The 17,408-nt window shown below is 49.0% G+C and overlaps 1 pseudogene; it reads left to right on the top strand.

Moving 5' to 3' along the window:
- The first annotated feature begins 4,245 nt into the window (after positions 1-4,245).
- LOC108513876 (carcinoembryonic antigen-related cell adhesion molecule 3-like) lies at positions 4,246-16,444 on the top strand (annotated as a pseudogene).
- Positions 16,445-17,408: the final 964 nt, after the last annotated feature.

Here is a 17,408-nt window from a genome sequence, read left to right as displayed (position 1 = left end):
AAAAAAAAAAAAAAAAAAAAAAAAAAAAAACATAAAATTAGCCAGGTGTGGTGGTACATGCCCGTAATCTCAGCTACTCAGGAGGCTGAGGCAGGAGAATCACTTGAATCCAGGAGGCAGAAGTTGCAGTGAGCGGACATGGTGCCATTGCGCTCCAGCCTGGGCAACAAGAGTGAAACTCTGTCTCCAAAAAAAAAAAAAAGAAAGAAAAGAAAAGAAAATACTGTGGTAAACTTCCTTAGAATTATTATCTTAGGGTTTCCATAAAGGGATATCATCAATCACCTCCTCGGAGGGGCCATCTGATAAGATGCAAAAGAAAACGACAATTCAACCAAAACCCAGAGGCAGGAAGGACCCTGACAAGAGCAATCCCTAGGGTATTCCCATGCCTGCCAGGGTCTGGTGCTGCTGGTGCAGGAGGAACTGCTGCTGGCAATAGCTGGAAAAAAAAAAAAAGAGACGGCAGCTCTAACACTCAGGGGGTAGTAAGAAAAGAACTCACTCAATTAGCCTTCAATTCTCACACAACCAATACCCTTCCAGCCTCCCTACGGGGTCTCACTGGGAGGACTGGCACATAATTAAATGCCAATACATGGGCGAAACAATCTATAGAAGGGTGAGATCAACTGGGTCAGAAATGTTCATAAGGCCGGGCATGGTGGCTGACACCTGTAATCCTAGCACTCTGGGAGGCCGAGGCAGGCAGATCACTTGAGGTCAGGAGTTCGAGACCATCCTGACTAACATAGTGAAACACCATCTCTACTAAAATACAAAAAAAAAAAAAACTTAGCTGGGCATGGTGGCACACACCTGTAATCCCAGCTACTCGGGAGGCTGAGGCAGAAGAACTGCTTGAACCCAGGTGGCGGAGGTTGCAGTGAGCTGAGATTGCGCCATTGCACTCCAGCCTGGGCAAAAGAGTGAGACTCCTTCAAAAAAGAAAGAGAGAAAGAGAAAGAGAAAGAGAAAGAGAGAGAGAGAGAGAGAGAAGGAAGAGAAGAGAAGAGAAGAGAAGAGAAGAGAAGAGAGAAAGAGAGAAAGAGAGAGAGAAAGAGAGAAAAGAAAGAAAGAAAGAAAAAAGAAAGAAAGAAAGAAAAGAAGGAAAGAAAAAGAGAAAGAAAGAGAGAAAGAAAGAGAGAAAGAAAGAGAGAGAGAGAGAAGTGCTCACAAAAGAGACAGGGTTCAGGTTAGGCCTTGAATGGTTCAGCCTTAGGAAAGTGGAGACATGGAGAAACATAAGCCAGGGAACCAGATGTCAGGCACCACTGTAGATGCTAGGTTTTTTTGTTTTTGTTTTTGTTTTAATTATACTTTAAGTTCCAGGGTACATGTGCACAATGTGCAGGTTTGTTACTTATGTATACATACGCCATGTTGGTGTGCTGCACCCATTAACTCGTCATTTACATTAGGTGTATCTCCTGGTGCTATCCCTCCCCCCTCCCCTCACCCCACAACAGGCCCTGGTGTGTGATGTTCCCCACCCTGTGTAGATGCTAGTTTTAAAGAGGGTCCAAGGAATGAGAGTGGGCTTGCAGATGTTATTTTATTTACTCTCTCAATCAATACTTGAAATTATTTCAGAGGAGGATGATCATCCTCAGAAAGGGGAAGTAACTTGTCAAGGTCGGTGGTGGATATGGGATTAGAAACTTGGTGAGGCTAACACCAGAGACCATGTAACCACCACTACCACTGAGAGACCTGAACGAAGTATGTGTAGGGAACAGGAAGGAGCACGGGGAGCCAGAGCACCAAGAGTCAGTTAAAAACATAGGGAAGTTATGTAAGCTTGCTAAAGGGGGAATCACATGTTGTAGAGGCATGAACAGTAGATACAGAGGTTCAAACTTGATCTTGTGATTATAGAAGAGCCCCTGAAGGTTTTGAGTAAGGGCAGAACCAGTTAAAGTGAAACCTTCAGCCAAGATCAGTGGGTGGTGGAAATGAGGTTCTGGGCTCCTAAGGTAAAAAATGCCACCAACAACAGTGTAGGGGCCACATGATGCATGGAACAAGAATTGGACGGAGAAGCTGAAGTCCTGGGCTTAAATGCAAAAAGTCATGCAGTGAGGGCATTGCTATGGAAGGTAAGTTATATTCTCTCTCTGTAGTTTGGTCTCTCTTCAGCCATAAATCACATGCAATGAAAATTAATCTCTAAATGACCCTCAAACCTTGTTACTCAAAGTGTGGTCCACCAACCAGCAACAAGGACATCATCCAAAACTCCTTAGAAATTGAGAATCTCAGGCCCCACCAGAAGAATCAGAACCTGTATTTAATCAAGATCTTCGGGTGATCCATGAACACATTAAGATTCGTGAAGCACTTCTCTCCAGTGTCTTCCACTTCTAAAATGCAACTATTTCATACTCATCTCAACTATGTAACCTCACAAGAGAAAAATAATAATGAAGTTTACCTTTCACCTCATTCGTGACCTTTTCTTAATCCTAAAAGCCTCTTAGGCTTGCCCACATTCTGGTAGAGGTTTTAGAAAACACCGGAAAGGGCCAGGCGCAGTGGCTTACAACTGTCATCCCAGCACTTTGGGAGGCCGAGGTGGGCGGATCACGAGGTCAGGAAATTGAGACCATCCTGGCTCACACGGTGAAACCCCGTCTCTACTAAAATTACAAAAAGTTAGGTGGGCGTGGTGGCAGGTGCCTGTAGTCCCAGCTACTCGGGAGGATGAGGCAGGAGAGTCGCCTGAACGCGGGAGGCGGAGCTTTCAGTGAGCCGAGATCGCGCCACTGCACTCCAGCCTGGGCGACACAGCGAGACTCCCTCTCGGAAAAAAAAAAAAAAAGAAAGAAAAAAACAACGGCAACCAAAAAAAAAAGAACAGAGGGTCAGCACTACCACCTTGTGGCCATCATCAGTTAATGCACCTAACTCCTGGGGTAAAGGAGGGGATAGGGCTGGCCGGAGCAGAAACAGAGGTAGTTGGTGAAGTCCAAGTCACAGACTGGATAAGACAATCATAGCTGCCCACATGACTGAAAGTAACTGTCATAGATAGCTCAGCCTGCATCAATGAGCAATGTCTCACTGCAAAGGACAGGTTTTATAATACTTAATATGTGATATCAGTGAGAAACCACATTCCAAGCCAAGCTCTGCCCTTGTTACCTTAAAAATCATTGAGAGGTATTTTCAGACACCCCCATCCCTGGCTTGAATTCTGCCAGTAAACTTGTAATTTTCCAAGGAAACTTCCTTTACTGTGACAGTTCTTTTTCATCTTGAGTCAAAATGTATCTGATTCACACTCACCAATCCTCATCCTACTCTCCACAGGCTGAAATAAGTTTAACACCTTTTCATACAACCAACTTTCAAATATGCGTAAACTACCCCCACGCACCACCCACCCCATCTTCCCTCAGCCACCTGCCATAAGGGGTCACCTGAAGCCCCACACCCTCTGCTCACTTACCCATGAGCAAGTGAAATGCAGCAATCACAGCAGACACTCCGAATCATAGGGGTGTTCCCCAGAGCAGCAGAGCCACAGGATCCCCCATCCCGTCCTGGCACCTCCTAGAAGCCAAATCCCACATCAGCTGATCTGGGGACACTGACTTTTCCTGCTTCTGCTGCTGCTCAGTCATCCCACATCTGTGCAGATGTCTACTTTTTATCCTGTTTTATTTTGTAAGAAATATTTATCAGAGCCTGCTGTGTACTGTCACTGGAGAGACAAAGGTGAATCACACCCGGTCACTGCCTCGCAGAGCTCCAAGTTATGGACAGAACCCACTCGAAGCAAGACCATTACCATTCAGTGAGAAACACCGTGACAGACATCAGCACAGGCTTCTCTGACCCATCTCACCAATGCCCTGTGAAAAATCTTCCACTGGCCAGGCGCGATGGCTCACGCCTGTAATACCAGCACTTTGGGAGGCCGAGGCAGGTGGATCACGAGGTCAGGAGATCGAGACCATCCTGGCTAACATGGTGAAACCCCATCTCTACTAAAAATCCAAAAAATCAGCTGGGCGTGGTGGCAGGCGCCTATAGTCCCAGCTACTCAGGAGGCTGAGGCAGGAGAATGGCGTGAATCTGGGAGGCAGAGCTTGCAGTGAGCCGAGATCGCCCCTCTGTACTCCAGCCTGGGTGACAGAGCGAGACTCTGTCTCAAAAAAAAAAATCTTCCACTCCTGGTTTTCTGAGATCAGTTTTCCTCATTTCAAGCTCAAACTGAAAAAGAGAATGCAAGTGTCCCCGATGGTCCTTTGTGCAGTCACAGCTGGACCCAGCCTGTCCTCCTGGCTAATCCAGGGCGCTCAGGGCTCCCACTTCAGTCTGAACGTCCTCTCTCCTATCGGAGCTCACCACGTCTGTACCTGCAGCAGCCAGGTAGCTGCACACTACCAGAAAATCCAGCAAGTCAGGAAATTTGCTTTACTCCTGTAACTTTGAGGCTAGTGACGTTGTGACATTGAACTAATCCCATAACTTCCCTGCACTTTAATTTCCACATCTGTAAAGCAGGGCAGGTGGATTTGGTCACCCTAGGTGCAGCTGTATAGTGAGAGCTCCTCAGAGACAGCAGCACACCTGATCTCAGCATCCACCGTCTAGCAAATACCAGGCACACACTAGGCGCTCAAAGCCTCACTGAATGTATGTGTGAATAAATGACTATATGAGAGCCATGTGGATCATGGACAAAGTCAACAAATATTTTTGAACGTCTACCAAGTACACTGTAGAATAGGGAAATAAGTAACCCAGGCAGGGTGGTGTTTTCTCCCAACTTCCCCTTACCTCCTTCCTGGGGGAGGGAGGGCCTCTGTACATCAGAGAGACTCTTGACACAAATAATGTTCTTGAAATGCGTTATAAGAAGTTGTCATGTTAACAAGAGGAAAGTCCATTTGTTTTAGAGGTGTTTTAACCAATGGATCTGAAGGACCCGAAGCCCCCAGTGATGAGACATAGGATGTGACACCCACCCCAAGTGCATGGAGAGGAAACCAGATGGAGTGAACTGACAGGGAGCAGGACCTGGGAGAACAGAGGGGTAAAGAGACTTAGGCACCCGGAGGAAGGTCTGAGGAGGAGCTCCCGGCCCCCGCGGTGGCCTCGGTGTGGACTGATGAGAACTCAGCAGCATAAGTAAAGTGGCCGCACCAGGCTCTGTGCAGACATGGGATCATTTTCCAGTAAGATTTTCTGTCTGCTCATAAGCTGCACTTTCACATATTTTCTAAGAAATAGGCTGCACTTTTGCATATTTTCTAAGACATAGGCTGCACTTTTGCATATTTTATAACACATCAGGCCCAGTTAACAGGTTACAAAATGATCATTCCATTCAACAGTCAATTATAGAATACTCCCAAAGTGCCAGGCTCTATGAGTTCAGGGAATACAAAAATGAACACAAACAGCCCCTGCCCTCAATGATCTCCATACAAAGAGGTCCAGAGAGTGCCTCTCCTACAACACGCCACTGCTCTACACAGCCTTTCTCTTTGCCCTCCACCAACCCAAATCCTACCCCACCCTGTGAGGCCAGCTCAAGTTCCACCCACTCAACTCAGAGTCCCCTGTCCACTTCTGCCACTTTGAGAGATGACTGCACTCATATCTCTGGGCTTTAGGAAGTGGATGTCATCTCCCTCATTAGACTTGAGCCTCCTGAAGACAGAGATTATTTTTAGAATTTTCCAGAAAGAAGTCACATCAGTGGTTTGCATCAGACCAAGCTTAGGTCCTGCCTGACCCTTTGACTCACACACAGGCTCCACTGCCTAGCACAGTCCCTGGCCCCTGCAGGTGCTTTATAAACCCTGCCATAGCAGAGTCCACAACCAACTCTGTGACAAGGCAACAGGCTGGGAGAATCTGAAAACACAGACAGAAGAATTGTCAAACAAAAATCAAAGGGCTTTGACTCATGGCTTGCTTCTTCCCTCCTCTCAGGGAAACAAAATCACTCCACCTGTTCTCACTCCTGCCTCATTCCGGGCCCCTTCATATTCCATGATGATCCTTGCCTACAAATAACAGTTACTGTGGTGTTAGCCAAATAGTGATTTTCTATTTCCATCACTCGTTCTACATTTATTAACTGGAATTCTGCTACAAGAAAAAGGTACTTCTGTTCCCTCATTTATTTATTTATTCAATTATTTATTTATATCAGTATGGACTCATGGTTTTTTATGAATTGGAATCCATTACTATCGTTATTTATTATGTTGTTCATATTGTCCCAAAATTGACCATTGAGAGCTCCTTGGAAATCTGTGACCTTTCGACACATCCCCATCATTTTTCGTGTAGGTCCTTACTTTCTGGCCCCACAAGAAGCTCCAGGCTCCTCTATGCTTTCCTGACCCAGCCCTGGAATCAGTTATTTCTCCAGGGAGCCCTGGTTTCTTTCATGGAAGAACAATGTTTACAGACCATCAGCACTGATATACCCATGGTCAGTAGGTGCTGGGGCTTCTGTGCCCCCTAGTGGTCAGATCTGGGAAATACACACTCACACTAGTTACCCACATTGTACAAATTAGGTAAATGAGGCACAGAAAAGTTAGGCAACTTGACCAAAATCGCAGAGCAAACAGGTAGTGAAACTGTGACATGAAAATAATGACAGATGCGCCACAACTCCTAACGAGCGAAAAAGTAACTTTATCACACATGCACGTCAGCAGAAATCCACAAGCCCAATATTCCAGACACTCTCTTTGGAAAATAACCAGAATTCCACAGCAATAACCACAATGATAACCATCATGTACTCAACACCTGCCTGGTCACTGGGCTCCCACAGCAGCTCACTTATTCCCAACAACTCTGCGAGGAGGATTTTACCATCCTCCTTTTACAAATCAGGGAATCGAGGATCACAGAAGCCAAGTGATTTGTCCAAGTTGACATAGTTAAGTGACAGAGTCAGTAGTTGACCCAAGGCCTATCTGGATATAAAGTCCATGTTTATGCCACTGTATCAGCATTTCCCAAAACTGATTTTAGGTGAAAGTTAAATAAGCTGTTTTTTAATTTTAATACTCATGTGTTTATTTTAATGCATGTTAGAAAAACATTTAAGCACATATAAAATCTGTAATTCATGGACAATATTGCATAAGACAAGGATGTTTTGTCTCCAACTCCTGGCCTCAAGCCATCCTCCCAGCTCAGTCTCTCGAGTAGCTGGGATCACAGGTATGAGCCACCATGCCCTGCTAAAACAAGGATGTTTTGTAAACTACATTTATTTAGAAAAAATATATACTATGGGCCGGCCGCAGTGGCTCATGTATGTAATCCCAGCACTTTGGGAGACTGAGGCGGGTGGATCACCTGAAGTCAGGAGTTGGAGACCAGCCTGGCCAACACAGTGAAACCCCGTCTCTAACTAAAAATACAAAAAAAATAGCTGGGTGTGGTGGTGCATGCCTGTAATCCCAGCTACTCGGGAGGCTGAGGCAGGAGAATCGCTGGAATCCAGGAGGCAGAGGTTGCGTTGAGCTCAGATCGCGCCATTGCACTCCAGCCTGGGCAACAAGAGCAAAATCCCATCTCAAAAAAACAAAAATAGTATGAAGTAAATAATAATAAATGTGTTACAAGTTGTAGAGAAAATCATAAAAGCGATCTAGAAATGTCTGGGGTCTGGATGACATAATACTACAGCACCATGCAGCTTCATTCTCAGTTACTTCCAGGAAATTAGGGTCACATAGCGCTGCATAAAGAACAAGTAAGAATCTGAGACCCGGGCTTTAGCCCTAGATGTGTCCATTTCTAGGACCCCAGACATCTTTGTGACCTCCTTGCTGGGAGGAAATCCAACCTTCCCAGACATTTAAGAACACTAAGAAGACCCTGAATACACAGAGGGGTTTCCATGTCATAGAGAAAATAACGCCAGGTTTGGGGACCCCAGGGACTCTCTCTGTGGTGCTGACAGACCCAAGGCCAAGACACAGCAGAGATCAGTGCTGGGGAGGGTGGGTTGTCCTGTTAAGGGACAGGGGTCCAAATAAACCTTGCTTCTCAAAGCCTAGTCTGGGGAATTTAAATGAAGACAGAAAGGAAAAAGGAAGAATGGACTAGAAGGCAGGACTGAGAGGGGAGGGGGCAGAGAGGCTTCCTGGGCAGAGTCCACCCCCATCCATGACCCTGGGAAGTGCTCCTGCCCTGGGAGGAGACTCAGCACACAGGGAGGAAGGACAGCAGAGCCATAGTCACAGCAGCCCTGATAAAAGCGTTCCTGGAGCTCAGGCTCTTCCCTCAGCCCTCCCTGCAGAGAGCACATCCCCTGGCAGGGGCTCCTTCTCACAGGTGAGGGGAGGACTCCTTGGGAGTGGGAGGGAGGAGGGAGCACAGAGACTGACTGGGATCTCCTGGGGAGGATGGGACTCTGAGGGGGGACAGAGGGTTTCTGTTGGAGCCTCAGAGGAGAGGACACCAGAGAGGGACAAGGGTCAACACCAGGAAAATCTCAATGATCTGAAGCTGTTAATGGAGAAACAATCTCCATTGTTAACATACTGCAAGTGAATCATCACTGATCAATAAATTCTGAAAACTGATGACAATAAAATTTTATGTCAGGGTAACACTCCAGAAAAAAATAGAACCAGGGCTACTAAACACTGTCCTTATCCATGAACCTCAGAAATTGGCAAATAAATCCCAGGAGGTGGGGGCCCTGGGAATGCTCAGGAGCTCATCCACAGGAGTCTGCAGCCTGTCCCAGGCACTGGGGTGCAACCAAGATCACACAAGTCCTTGCCCTCACAGAGCTCACGATCTCATGGGGAGGAAGACAGACACCCAAAGAGATCTAGAATGTGAGGTCAAGTGCTGACAAGAGCCCTGGAGGGAATAGAGCAGGGAAAGGTCAGAAAGGGAAGAAACAGGGTCTCTAGAGGAGGTGTCAGGGGAAGGGTCTCCCAAGGATGCCCTGATGTGAGCAGGATCTGAGGGCAATAAGGGGTGGGGGCCTGTGCAGACTCCTGGGGAAGAGGATTCCAAACTGGGAAGTGCCAAGGTCAGAGGTGCTGAGGGAACGGGGGTTATGCTGCTGACCTTGACTCAGCAGGACCCATGTGTGCACATGCACACATACACTGTCTGTCTGTCTGTCTGTCTCTCTCTCTCTCTCTCTCTCCAGGGATCTCTCTCCAGGGGGGTGAAGAGACCTCCTCAGAACTCAAGGCCCCATCTTTCCATCCAATACATAGGTCCCAATATTGACTGATGCTCTCTCCCCTATCTTAGCCTCACTTTTAACTTTCTGGAACCCACCAACTACTGCCAGGCTCACTATTGAAGCCATGCTGTACAATGCCGCAGAGCAGAAGGAGGTTCTTCTATTCACTCACCATCTGCCCCAGGATCTTATTGGTACAAAGGGGAAAGGGTAGAGACCAACCACATTACAGGATATGTAATAGGAACCCTAATAACTACCCCCAGGGTCTGCACACAGCATTCAAGAGACAATATACCCCAATGCATCCCTGCTGATCCAGAATGTCACCCAGGACACAGGATTCTACACCCTATATGCCATAAAGATGAAGAGGAAGTATCTGACCAGTTCCATGTATATTGTGATTCTCCCACAGCCTCTGACTGTTGGGGGTCAGTTCTACTTCACATACATGGGATTGTCAGGCCTGGGCTGTGCCTGTGTCCCCTTCTGCATTATGTCCCATGTTGGGGTTTGAACATTTATTGCAGGACACATACAAGGTAGACAAACTTCAACAGATCAGAATTCCTTTCCTGTATCCAGACCCTGCAGACATTCACTGCAGAGGAAGGACAGTCTGATGGGGGGGACTCAGCAGGGGGAGATCAGTCTCAGCCAAGCACCCCATGCCCTCCCCATGGACATGGCCTTGAGAAGACCCTGGAGAACTAAGTCAGAGTCTGGCCTGAGGGGTCTATGGAATCCTGTGGAGCCTTGGGGAGCCTATGCCAGAGCTGGGTTGTTGCCTCCTGGGCAGGGCTGACTGGGAGCAACAATTTACCAGCTGTCCAGGCAGTGGCTCCTGGAGCTGGTCACTAGCCAGGGCTCAGCCCCCAGGCCCTCATCTGGGCAAAGACAGAGCCTCAACCTTCACCTGAGACTCAGCATGTAGAGGACAGATGGACAAGATTACTAGAGCATGAGTCCATTGCCCTGGGGAACTTAGGTGACTCCATTGGAAGTTCAGTGTCCCTAGGGAGAGGAACAAAGAAGAGAGGATGTGCCCAGCATCTCCTTCTCCACCTGAAATCAGGTCCAGGGCCCTTTATCTTAGAGGCAAATAAGCATATGTAAAAAGTAAAGTAGAGGTTCCTCTTCAAAGACTTTCCTCCCTGTCTAATTAGGAATAAATGGCAACGTCTCTTAGAAGCAAAATTTACTCAAAGACGTGTGCTAATATTCTTAAATATCTGCTAACTGTAATAAAAAAAAATCAATGCATTTTATGTTCTTAGCTCCCACAATTTAGACTAAATATTTGCCCTGGCATGCTTATACTGGTCCAAGCAAGCATTAGGTCATAGCCTGTTCCTCTTCCTTATTTGAAGATGTTTTACCTTTCTCAGAATTCCACAAGTTACTTCCTCCTTGCTTTGTTCTCTGCCTTTGCCTCTTTTAAAAAGTTCTAAGTTGCTAGCCAATCAGGGCAGACACAGAATGGGAGGTCCCATTCCAGCCAATGGAAACCGGACACAGCAGTAAGGTAGACACATCAGATTATAAATGACCCTGTCTCCCTTGTTGGGTGTACTCTCGTGGCAAAACTGCTGGCGAGTGTACCCTTTCTGCAGAAAATATAAAAATGGCCTTGCTGAGAAAATTAAATTTATGTTCAAGTGCTAATTCTTTATGGCACCAGGGAACAAGCATTGCAAACACATACATGCTGTTCATCTGGGCAGCTGCCCTATGCACAGCTGAGGTCAAGTAATTGTAAACATTTTGAGGTTAATTCATAAACAACCTTGTAGCCAAATAACATTTATCTTATTTATTGAAAGGAAACTGAGGCCCAGGGAGACAGTCACTGACTAGGGTCACATTGATATGGCTCTGGTGACTGCAGCAATACCAGGATCCTTGGTTTTATGCCAATTTAGATAAAACAACACAGAACATGTGGAGCAAAGAGTTTAATAGGCAAAAAAAGAAGGAAAAATTTCCCCCATACAGGGACAGAGGGAGGGGGCTTCCAAGCAAAGAGAGGAAACCCCAAGTGTGGCAGAAAACAGCCAGTTATATGAGAAGGCCAGAGGAGGTGGTGTCTGATTTGCATAGGGCTCAGAGGATTGGTTTGACCAGGCATGTCATTCATGTAGCCTGAGAAGAAACTGGCCCTCCCACCCTAGTCTTTTAATATACAAATGCAGGGTGCCTTGAGGTTCCACACACGTGGGGATATGTGGGTGTGGCCATGTTGTCAGGCACAAATGGGAGCAAGGGCAAGAAGAGGGCGGGAATCACCATATTTGGGTTGACCCAGTTTCCATTGGCCTACATTTGCATATCAAAGCTTGCCAGCCAGTCTCTAAGAGCTGAGGCTTTTCTGCTAGACAAGAAACGTTTCTGGAACTGCTTTAAAAGAAACAAAAACTGGCCAGGCAGTGGCTCACACCTGTAATCCCAACACTTTGGGAGGCCGAGGTGGGTGGATCACCTGACGTCAGGAGTTGGAGACTAGCCTGGCCAACATGGTGAAACTCTGTCTCTACTAAACATACAAAAATTAGCCGGGTGTGGTGGTGTGTGCCTGTAATCCCAGCTACTCAGGAGGCGGGGCAGGAGAATCGCTTGAACCTGGGAGACAGGTTGCAGTGAGCTGAAACCACGCCACTGCACTCCAGCCTGGGCAACAGAGCAAGACTCCGTCTCAAAAAAAGAAAAAGTAAAACTTCCCGAGGACCCCCTTTCCTCTCTATCTCCCTAAAATAATTTCTTAATAACTCCTATAACAACACAGTCCATAGCTGGCAGATTAGAGTCAGGCGAGGTCTGTCTGCAGCCACAGCCCCCTCCTCTCCTCCACCGGGGCTGTGTGAGGCTGCTTATTATTAGGCATCTGCAGACCTGAGACCAGTCATGGGTTCATCTCCCTTCATCTTGGGCATCCACAATGCAGGGGCGGAGAGTCTGATCTGAGAATGAAGAGCAAAAGGAGAATTCATCAGGTTTTTTTTTGTTTTGTTTTGTTTTGTTTTCTGAGACAGAGTCTCGCTCTGTCGCCCAGGCTGGAGTGCAGTGGCACAATCTCAGCTCACTGTAAGCTCTGCCTCCCGGGTTCCCACCATTCTCCTGTCTCAGCCTCCCATGTAGCTGGGACTACAGGCACCCACCACCTCGCCCGGCTAGTTTTTTGTATTTTTTAGTAGAGACGGGGTTTCACCATGTTAGCCAGGATGGTCTCGATCTCCTGACCTCGTGATCCACCCGTCTCAGCCTCCCAAAGTGCTGGGATTACAGGCTTGAGCCACGGTGCCTGGCCGAATTCATCAGTTTTTACCTGGAACTAAATCCCTTGTGTCAACTATCAGGGTCAGTGTTATGCGCGTCCGTGTGAAGAGACCACCAAATAGGCTTTGTGTGAGCAACAAGGCTGTTTATTCACTTGGGTGCAAGTGGGCTCAATCCAAAAAAGGAGTCAGCAAAGGGAGATGGGGTGGGGCAGTTTTACAGGATTTGGGTAGGTAATGGAAAATTACAGTTAAAGGTGGTTTTCTTCTGTGGGCAGGGGCAGGGTCACAAGGTGCATGGTGGAGAGATCATGAGACTCATTGTCCAGCGAGGGGAATGTCACAAGGTCAATTGATTAGTTAGGGTGGGGCAGGAACAAATCACAATGGTGGAATGTCATCAGTTAAGGCAGGAACTGGCTGCTTCACTTCTTTTGTGGTTCTTCAGTTGCTCCAGGCCATCTGGATGTGTATGTGCAGGTCACAGGGGTTATGATGGCTTAGCTTGGGCTCAGAGGCCTGACAGTCAGTGCTGGGAACATACCAGGTGTTTGACCTTGAGCAAGACACTCAACCTCCTAGGCCTCAGTTTCCTCATCTGTAGAATTTTAACAAACACTTGGATCTCAGGGTGGTTGTGAGGATGTTTATTTGATGATTAATGTAATTAAAGCCCTTAACAGGGTAGTGCACAGAGCCAGGGCTCAATCAGTGCTATCAACTAGTATTTTTTTTATGAACTTTGTTATTAGCTAAGTCAAGGAGACCTTGGTTAAAATTTGGTTGTATCATGTACGAGTTCTGTGACCTTCCTTGACTTACTGAGACACTGTAAGTCTCAGATGCTAACTCTACAGCTGGGGGTGACGCCCCCTCCCTCAAGGTGATGCGAGGATGAGACGAGCTGTACGTAGGTTGGTGCCCACTGGGCCTGGCACATGGAAGACCCCTAAAAACAGTCAAAGAGCATCATCCCCACTCATCAGCACTGAGTTGACAGTGAGGGCTAGCTCTGTATGACAATCATGGAATGGAAAAAAAGAAACAGAGGGAAGACCGGGCACTGTGGCTCACGCCTGTAATCCCAGCACTTTGGGAGGCAGAGGCAGACAGATAGCCTGAGGTCAGGAATTCGAGGCCTGGCCAACATGGTGAAACTCCGTCTCTACTAAAAATACAAAAATTAGCCTGGCATGGTGGCACATGCCTGTAATCCCAATTACGAGGGAGGCTGAGGCAGGAGAACTGTTTGAACTCAGGAGATGGAGGTTGCAGTGAGCAGGAGATCACACCACTCTACTCCAGCCTGGATGAGACTCAGTCTAAAAAAAAAAAAAAAAAGGCCAGATTACCCCTGTAATCTCAGCACTTTAGAAGGCCGAGGTGGGTGGATGAAGAGGTCAAGAGATCGAGATCATCCTGGCCGACATGGTGAAACCCTGTCTCTACCTAAAATACAAAAATTAGCCTGGCATGGTGGTGCACACCTGTAACCCCAGCTGCTCGGGAGGCTGAGGCAGGAGAATCGCTTGAACCTGGGAGGTGGAGGTTGTAGTGAGCCGAGATCGCACCACTGCACTCCAGGCTGGTGACAGAGCAAGACTCCGTCTCAAAAAAAAAAGAAAAAGAAAAAGAAAAAAGAAAAAAGAAAAAAAAAGACAGAGGGAAGAGGCGTGAAGTAAGAGGAAGAAGGGGATTTAAAGGCACAGGAGCAGGGTGAGGTGCAGGCACCTGGGGGACAATGTAGGAGTCGGTGCATCCCAGTATTTCAAGCCTGAGACACAGAAAATGTCTCAGGCTTGAAAACCACGGAGAGCAAGGGAGTCAGCTATGAGGACAGCACAAGAGACCGCACTCAGGCTCTGAAGCATTTCCTTCCTCCCTGACCAAGCCCCTGCCCTGCAAGGCCCCTCATGGTTCCCCCTGGAACAGACTTGGGCTTCATCCCCTTTGCCTTCCCCTTTCTGCAGAAAAAAATGCCCCAGGTCTTCCTGTGGGGGCCGTTGCCGGCATTGTGACCAGGGTTCTGGTCGGGGTGGCACCGGTGGCTGCCCTGGCATGTTTCCTCTCCTCACCAGGACTGGAAGTTACTACAGCTTTTCCCCAGCCTCCCTCCCACCCCCCAGGCTGACCCCAGGCCAGGAGGAAGGAGACCCCATCCAGTATTCAGGGCCAGGCTCTCTGAGCCCTCCCCAAGAGATCTTTCCCTCTCATTCCACAGCTCCTCCCTCACCAGCTGCTGACCCTGGGTGGCTTCCTCTACAGCTTCCTCCTCTGTGAATTCAGCCCAGTTAAGATCTCACCCCTGAGTGTGGTCCTAGTTCCCTCACACAGCAAAGCCACAGCTGCCTGGAGGGAGTGGGGGAGGGGGTGCTCAGTACCCGGTACCTCCTGCTGTTCATTGAATTCACCCACCAAGTGAGGAGGGATTTGCAGGCTCGGGGTCCGACAGGGAGTCCTGGGCATGGTCACACAGTGAAGGGTGTAACAGCTTGGACAGGCTGGGTGGGGTCAGTGCCCCCATGGCTAATGCAGTTCCTGCAGCCCCTGAGCTGTGAGACAAGAGAATCTGGGCTCCAGGATGGCATGTTCTGGAATGTCCTTTATGTCTCTTGCCAAGAGGTAGAGAGAGAAGACAAGGCTATTGTCCCATTTCAGCATCACCAGCCCTGAGTGCAGGGTCTGGCCACAGCAGGGACACTGAGTTCGAGGAGAATCCAAGACACTTGCGGTCCCCTCAGTGTCCTGCACATGTGCCTGGCCCTGCTTCCCCTCTGGGGCCTTAACCCTTCCTCTCAGCAAACCCCCATGATCTGGTTCCTCCCTGGGCCCTCAGTTCCTTTCCTGGGTCCCTGGGTCAATGTTCTCCCAGTCCAACATCGACCTGAGGATCCTTCCCCTCTGGCCAGAACAGATGTGGCTTTGTAAGGTCTTCGATCCCCTCACCTGGCTCAGCTCCTGCTACAGAACCAATGGAGAAAGGAGATCCCCATGCCCCTCTTTGGAAACAGGGTCCCCTCTTCATCCCCTATTCTAACTCCAAAGTTTGGCTTTTAATCTTGCACTCCTCACAAATAAGTCTGACCTTTCCTAGGGCCAGTGGCCTTTAGAGAGCAGCCCTCTGTTGTCCCTTCAGCCTGGGTGTGGCTGGGAACCCCTAGGCCTGGCCCACAGTGTCCTCTCCTGCCAGTCACCATCTGAGGTCCTCTGATCCTTTCCGTGGGGCTTCGGGGAGTCTCATAAAACATCATTGCAGGGAACCCCGACTGGCCAGGTCAGCCCTGACCTGTGGGCTCTTGGTCATAGGCCACCTCTGCAAACTCACTTGCTCACTTGGCCCCTAAAATGGCTGGAGGGTCTCTCTTGGTAAGAAGCCCCTTCTCCCTGATTCTCTGGGAGTTCAGGACCCCAACACCCTCCTCCGTGAGGGGCCCAGGCTCTCCTCCCACCCTGCTGCTGACTTCTGTCTCTGTCCCCCAGGCCATGGTCCCTCGAACAGCTCCACCTACACTGTAAGCCCATCCCCTCCCCAGCCCCTTTCTACTACTGGGTCCCAGCAGTGCAGGTTCAGGGTAGAGGGACCATCAACCCCACAACATAGCACAAACCCACCTTTCCCCAGAATAGTCAGGTCAAAGTAAGTGCCTCCGGCCAGGATCCAGGCCTCCCTACAGAGCCAGGACCACCCACGCCCTGTGCTGACCCCACCCGGGACACTCCATTGCCTGAGAAGACCCCTGGAGTCCAGCAGATGCAGAGTGGACACTGGGAGCATCAGTCAGGGGCCCACATTAACAAGGGTGCAGGGTGGGCCCAGCCAGGACAGGGGTCGGGGTGCTGTGTCCACACTGGGAGGCTGAGCTCAGGGGCAGAGCTGGTCACTCCTGAGGGGAAATGACCAGAAGTAGACCCAGGGAAGTAAGTCCTGGCCAATCAGAGACAGAAACCTTCCAGGCTGGGCCTCCATGACCCTCCCTCCCTGTCCCCTGACATGCCCTCTCTCCCCTGCCCAGGCCCCCACTACCCAGCCCCAGGACAGCCGCTGTCATCTATGAGGTGAGTGTGGGTCACAGATGTTCTGGTCCTGCAGGCCCCAGGGGGACCCAGGATCTGCCCCCACCCACACCTGGCTGAGCTCTGAGATTCAGGAAACTGCAAACAGGAACAGGGGATGGTGAGCAGATGAGGAAGGGGCCTGGGAACAGGAACCCCCTGAGCCACAGCCAGGTTCAGTCCCAGAGCAGCCCTGGGTGGGCCTAGAGCCTGGGAGACACCAGACTCTGTTCTGAGAAAGCCACAGGGGTCAAGGCCTCTTCTGGTTTTTTTTTTTTTTTTTTTTTTTGGTGTTTTTTTTTTTTTCAGGACTCACTAAACCATGACACAAATATTTACTGCTGGGTCAACCACAAAGCAGATGTGGTTTCTTAGGTTCCTCTGGGAGCTGCTCCTGTGGGTTGATGTAACATCCCCAACCCCCTAGCCCTGGGGATGGGGAAGGACATGGAGCCTGAGACAAAGAACCAGCTCTGAATCCTGAGGAGACACAGGCCTGGGGACAGGGAGGGATGGGGGTCCCTGCTGAATATCTGGAGACCCTGACAGGCTGCCCTAGGCTCTGGGTGGGCCAAGACAAAGGCCTCCCATCACCACAGGAAGCAGGGGCTTTTGCAGGGAAAGTGAATGTGCCTGTGGCCCACCCGGGATCACCTGGAAAGGATCTGAATAAAGAGGACCCTTCCTCTCCTTGGCTCTTTTTCTGCTCATGGGAACTTAGCAGAAACTCACCTGAAACTCCATGTCCATTCTCTCCCAGGTCACACAGGGAAAATATCTCCACCTTATCTCAACCCCAGTCTTTCTTCCCTGGGAGACAGGAGTAGGGGGTTGGGAGTCAGGCTGCAGTGGACCCTACACAGGAAAGGGTGGGATTCACA

This window comes from Rhinopithecus bieti, unplaced genomic scaffold (genome assembly GCF_001698545.2).
Source record: "Rhinopithecus bieti isolate Rb0 unplaced genomic scaffold, ASM169854v2 scaffold_33065, whole genome shotgun sequence".
NCBI lineage: Eukaryota > Metazoa > Chordata > Mammalia > Primates > Cercopithecidae > Rhinopithecus > Rhinopithecus bieti.
This window is presented reverse-complemented; position numbering and strand designations above follow the sequence as displayed.